Source organism: Pseudorca crassidens, chromosome 5 (assembly GCF_039906515.1).
Source record: "Pseudorca crassidens isolate mPseCra1 chromosome 5, mPseCra1.hap1, whole genome shotgun sequence".
Taxonomy (NCBI): domain Eukaryota; kingdom Metazoa; phylum Chordata; class Mammalia; order Artiodactyla; family Delphinidae; genus Pseudorca; species Pseudorca crassidens.
In genome coordinates, this window is record NC_090300.1 from 22,061,766 (window position 1) to 22,068,740 (window position 6,975).

The 6,975-nt window shown below is 35.0% G+C and overlaps 1 protein-coding gene across 3 annotated transcripts in view; it reads right to left on the reverse strand.

The window, feature by feature from the left end:
* TSC22D2 (TSC22 domain family member 2) overlaps positions 1-6,975 on the reverse strand; it is a 50,962-nt gene that overhangs the window by 40,898 nt on the left and 3,089 nt on the right. The window lies entirely within an intron of this gene.

Sequence of the window (6,975 nt, forward strand, 5' to 3'; positions counted from 1 at the left end):
GAATGATTCACATATTGCCACTTTAAATGTTTTCCTGGGCATTCAACCTACTTAACGAGTATCTGCAAACTTCATTTTTTGTCACATAATAGTCTGGGGGCATGAAAAGGGTTTGACCAAGAGGAAGGTTTAAGTTGGCAGCTCTCTCATGAAACATGTCTATATATGGACTCATACTCAGGGAATCTTAAAATCTGACCAAAGGCTCAAATTCTAATTTTACCAATGAGGAAAACCAAGAAAGTTAAATGACTTGACCAAAGAAATCAGCTAAATGGTGGAAGAGCCAGGATTAGAACACAATTTGCTGTACCACTTAACTACATCATGAGTTTTCTGGCCTGAAACAATGTCTCCTTTTCTCTGATTATATCCATGCCATCCAATTACATTTTTGGATCAAAACTAAACATTCTTGGTATGGTTTGTAGCATGTCAAGAGTTGATCTGGAAAAACAGTGTAGACACTGAAACACTGATGTTTCTGTGATGTATGTTTGCCACACATACTGTTTTAGGTTATGCATGATTGTTCACAAATCACTTGCATACCTCATTTAATCCTCTCAAACTCTCCAAGGTAGGTATTATCCCCATTTTTCATATGGGAAAACAAGGCTTAGAGGGCTAAATAATTAGCTCAACGTCAAATGTCTCAAGTATGCAGCACAGTTGAATCTCAGCCCAGGCATGCCTGACTCCATTGGCTATAATGGTTACTCATATGATACGCTATAGTACATAATTAAACACACTATTGATTTATTTGATCAGGAGCCCCCTCTCCTTTTTTTGCTTTTGTTTTGTTTTCAAAAGTTAGGTAGACCATATAACATGGATTTGTTTTGGTTTAACTTACAAAACCTGTTAGTAAAACTGAATTCTAATTCTACTTAAGAAATTAGTCAGCCTTAAACTTTGTTTTGGGTATCCTTCATGCACAAATTAAACAATTTACTTGTGTAGTAATGAAGATGGATAGCCTAAACCTTTACAAAGAACATTTAAAACACACCAGCATTATTTATAATAATTGACACATTAATCGTAGTTTCTCTTCTATACGTCAATACTCTTTAGTCAAATTACAGTGAGAGCTTATAGGAAAGGAGGCTTTAAGTAGTTTAACATTCAGACTTCACTTATTTGTCTTGCCTACTCTGATGAGTATAAATCATCAAGACATTTACTAATCGTATATGTCCGAGGTGAACACTATTAAAATTATTAACTCAATCATCTACAGAATTTTCACATACCTGTCATATACAAATGTACAACTTAAAGAATGTGAGTTCATTCTTTTTAACAAAGGGTAGCTTGAGTACAAAGATATAAAACGAAATACTTTTATCTGATTTGGGGCTTTAAATTTGAGAGATAAGCAATCCAGAGTAGCATATATGAAATTTAATTTACCTGATTTAAAAGTAGAACTTATGCACATACTTTTTAGAGGTAAAGCAGATAATCAATATACCTTTAATATTACCAGCCAAATTTGAAGTGTATAAATTATATCATGAAAGTCACATAATGATGTATAGGAATGATACAAATTGGTTACTGTTCCTAAATCTTTACGGAGGAGTCCCAATTTTTACCCTAAGCAATGCCAGATAAAGAATATAACAAATAGAGTAATCTCAATCTGGTATGTTCAAGAATTGCTGTGGGAGGGCTTCCCTGGTGGTGCAGTGGTTCGGAGTCCGCCTGCCAATGCTGGGGACGTGGGTTCGAGCCCTGGTCTGGGAGGATTGCACATGCCACGGAGCAGCTGGGCTCCTGCGCCACAGCTGCTGAGCCTGCGCTCTGGAGCCCTCAGGCCACAGCTACTGAGTCTGTGTGTCGTAACTGCTGAGGCCCGCGCACCTGGAGCTCGTGCTCCTTGACGGGAGAGGCCGCACCAGGGCACTGTGGTGAGGAGTGGCCTCTGCTCGAAGCAGCTGGAGAGGGCCCCAGAGCAGCAACGAAGACCCAATGCAGCCAAAAAAAAAAAACACAAAAAAACAACAAAAAAAACAACAACAGAATTGCTGTGGGAAAGGCCTAAATTATACCAATGATTCAGGCATGCATATTCTTTGTGATGCGGTAATTCGTATTACATCATTTAAAAGAACAGGTTCAAATCACAAGTCTACTGGTTTAGTATAGAGAAAAAACAAACTTAAAGGATTTATTCCAATTCAGGAAATTTGCTACACAGACCCCTTAAATATTGTCATCAATTAAGACTTCTTATTAAAAATCTGCTCTTCCCATTAATAAAAAATTACTTAGAAACATCATGGTTCAGGCTACATTTAACCAGACACACCTGTTTTTGTAAAGCCTCTCTTGTATTTCAAGAGTAATGCAATTAAGAAATAAATGTATCTGTTTGGAAGAGGAAATACATACTGGTCTAAAACAATTATTAAAAGAAGGAATTAGACCACTACTCCTCACTATTAACATGTGTTCCTATTCCTTCTGAGACCATATTTCATGTCATTTCACTACCTTTACTTCTGTGTTGGTTACCTGCCATTACTTCCTACTTCCACAACGCCCCAGCTTCTACCATTTCAGGAGAGAAAAGTCAAGATCCTTTTATACTCCCCTATCAACCATTCCTCAGGGAAGAGATTCACTGGTTTCTTTACCATCTGATTGGTGGGGCTGCTCTTTGTTACTAGAGGACTCTATAGAGCATGACTGCTTCCAACCTCTTTTGGTGCTGAGAAAGACTAAACTCTATTCTAAATTACCAAGTACCAGATCCATAAATCCAGTATCATGTTTTATCATTTCCAAATTAGTGCTATCAGAATTCTCAAAGAACAAATAGATTGGTATTACATTTATTCTCATAAAGGAGAAAGCATATATCCCACTACCAGTACTGTGAAAAAACAAAAATGACTTCTCATAAAGGCAATTTAGTTCAAGATACCCTCCCCATCCCTTACAAGAAAAAGACACTGTTAATAAATTAGTTACTTGGAGTGTGTCTTCTCCACACACATAAAAACCCTTATATTTTCTAAAAAGTTAACCAATGTTCAGCCTATACAATTTAGTTCACACAAAATTTTAAACAATGGTGTATCACTGTGAATAAAAAAGGCCATGCTCTCACTTATACAACTCTTGGTTTTAGGAATTTCAGGCACTTTTGGATCATCGGCCTTTCTGGAAATCTATGATAATTTCCTTAACTTAGAGCCACGTTTATGACTAAAGCATATCAACATGGCACTCTGATGAATGCATCAGTATCATTTTTCTACTAAATAATGATGTCACTCATACACAGGAGATACTACACTTTGATTACAAAATCCTTACTTACTTAGATAGGCCTAAGATGGTACCTGGCATGTGATTTAAACATCAACTGTAAAGCTGCAAGACAAAAGTACCTCCACACTTCAATACTGATAAAGAACCAGAAGCTCCCAAAGAAACACAGATTCAAGTTAAGGAGCTTTCATTTTTAAAGACTAAATGCACTAAGACTTTTTCAGAGTTCTAAAAAGTTCCCTATAGATTTTTGAAACAAAGTAAGAGTGACAGTTCTGCCTCCTCATATACATTTACATAATCCTCTCTTAAATGTCACGTTAAAAAAAAAAAAAAAAACTCCATTAAAAGAAGTGTGTATATATGTATATCTCATACATACATCTATATAGATATATATGAAGTGTACAAACAAAATCTATATTTATAGCACATATCAGGACACACTATTTAACACTCAGAATTTATAATATTTTATCAGTCATTAGCAAACTACACAAATAAAACTATTAACAAGATATAAAGATATTTGCCACTAGAGGATCCTTACAATCAGGTTTTCAACAGTCTTTTGGTTGCAGTTGACAGTTCACAATTGCAGCCATTCATAAGAGTTCCTGGCATGTGGCCTACAGAGTTCACATTGGTCAGCTATCTATGGAAAATGATCTGTACCGTGTTCCTTTTCCAAAAGGGCCAGTAATATTTTGCACCTCCCCCTATTTACCAAATAGGAGTCTGTTAAGCATGTAGGTAGTTTAAACAAATTTTGTAACGTTCCCTGTAAAAGTGTCTATGCATTTTTTTATGAACTATATTTTCAACCATTATTATATCCTCCAGTTTAAAGAATCTCAACAACTGACCATAAACTAGAATGATATATAAACTTCATGCTAATTAATACCATATGGTCAATCGGCAATGTTAACTCACAAATTTAACACTTTTCTTATTTTGTATATACAACCATCAGCTCTTTTAAAGGTATGATAGTATATAAGGTCTGATTCTTTAAAATAAATGGTCTCAGAATGAGCCAATACAGATCCTTGTATTAAGTAATGCAAACAAAATCACAAGACAGAGTGCTTAATATATCAACTTAAACCACCTGATCTTTTTGTTAATCTTCCATTTTCCTTCCTTTTCTCAACGAAATAGACTGTGTTTACTAACGTCTTAATGGTTTTTAAAAAGGCAAACATCTTTTTTTAAAAATATTTTCTAAGGATCTGAAATTCGTCAACCTATTAATAATTACTCAAGACCTCTCACTCCAATATGTTTTACTTTACATATGAATGACTGCAAATAAAATTGTACGAAGATTTTAATTTAAGAAGGCAACCGAAAATCACATTAAAATCACGATTTTGTTAGTACTATCTCCTCAAAAGTAGTCATCTCAGTAATTTAAACATATGCCTGGAAAAACTGTGTTACTTAATTTCAAGGATACAACTTTAAAAATGCCCTCTCTTTTACAAAGGCTTTCCATTAAAAAATAAATTTAAAAAGACCCCCAAACTATTTCTACTTAATGGATTTATTCCTTCACCAGGTGTGTTGGTCCAGTGACAAAAACAGTCAAATGTGTAAGATTACATCTTGGAAACTGGCATGTTAAATTAGAAACCAATGAAAAGGCTATAACAAAAATTAGAAATGCACATTTGATAAGCAGTGAAGATTTTAAAAGATTGGGTGGGGGAGGGAAGCGCCACATTTAAAATAGGACTATACACAAATGAAAACCCCTGCACTGGATTAACTGTTACAATTGATAAGAACACTAATACAGTCGTATCTGTAGTTCAAATAGTCACAAGTTTGGAAATGAGATTCTTGAAATTCAACTTTTTTAATAAAGTAAGAGAAGAAATAAATGCATCTTTGTGGTCATACCCTAAAGAATACATCCCAGAGTTTCCATTTATCAACAGATCTTTCTGCTTCATACCATATCGTCACCAAAAGTTCTGGGGAATGTAATTACAAATGCTGTAAACTGAGAGGTGTGAAGAGGAGAGAAAACACATTTTTCATTCATAGGTGTGCATGTGTTTTTGGGGTAGTGAGGGGTTGAGAAAACCAGTCATCATTTCTTGAAGAGATACAGTGTACAACAGGAACAGAGAGGTAGTAAGCAAATGGTTATTTACCAACCCATCACAAAAAAACTGGCTTCTGGCAGCTAGAAAAGGGAAGATGCCTGTTGACTATTACCAAAGGTGAACAAATAAACTCAAGTGGCATTTCAGGTGTGCCCCTACGTGTGAAAAGTGAAACATGGCAGAAAATGTAAAGAGGGGTATTTGAGTGGCTTGTGGAATCAGTGTCTTTACTTGGTAGTCCCATCCATATAAAATCTCTCCATGACTAGCTAGCTGAGCTCACTCATGGACACGTGGTACTCTCTAAGAGTTCTTAAATGGAAGAAAGACTCCCCACAAGCAAGTCACCTACAAAAAAAAGATGAACTTTGAATTATAAAAGGCAAAGAAGATGAATTTCAGTGAGCATTTTTCAAACGAAAAGAAGTATATAACAAAAATACAAAGCTAATTCGAAATGAAAAAGAAAAGAATGTGAAGGAACTCAGAAGAAAATAGGAAGAAAAAGCTTTAACAGCTCTCATTGTAGTCTACATACCAATTATTCAAGACATCTATAAAAATAGTTCTGCTCTTTCAACACATCTAAAATTAACCTCTCTCAAAACAAAAACCTCAGAAAATAAATTTCCAACTGTAAAGTACCTGAAACTTTCTCTGTAATTTTAAAATGTAATATCTGGTAATAAGTCAGTTTTTAAACATTTGCATTATACACACTACATCAAATTTTCATGTGACATTTCCTCAAAACCACTTAAAATCCTCATTAAACCATAACCAAACATCAATTGTAGTAGAATTGGTATAGTAATACACCAATTTTCCCTTAAACTATTTAAAAGCATCCCCCCTAAATACAGGGAGCCAATTGTTAACGTTTATACTTTTACTATAAAATTACTCTAATTTCAAGAACTACAGCTTTCACTACTGTCAAGAGTCTCCCACCTCCCTTGACTGTAGTAAAAAGATTGATGGAAGATAAGAACATCTTTCCAATACACTTTTTGCGTTTAAAAAAAAAAAAGCATCTTAAAGAAGTCACTGGGAAGCCTCCAGACCTTCTATCCTCTTTTATTAAAGGGCTGAAGAAGATATGATCTTCAAAGCCGGATTTGACATTTCACCATTATCTCTCCAGCCTTTCCAGATACACTGGAGGAGATACCTTACGTGGCTCTTTCTCTACTAGAGGGCTTTCTGTTTTTCCAGAATGGGAAATGTTTAACTAATTTTATCTCTGTCTCAAAACTCACACTGACAAAACACTCTGCCATAAAGTGTTCAAGTGTGATTGATACCTAATAAAGGGACAAACCTACACGGCATAACCTACTAGCCACCACTTCTAAACTGAGAGGATTAAACTAAAATCCGCCCTTCTGAATGAACAATGTTGCATTCCTATCCAATTTAGTGCTTCTGAACAACTGTGACACCAATTCTCTCCTTACACATCTTTTTTAGCATCAGTAATCTAAAATTAATGTCTTTTCAAGAACCGATGAATCAATTTTACTAAACACAAACTAATTTTTATATTTAGAAACATTAAGGGCCTCAAATT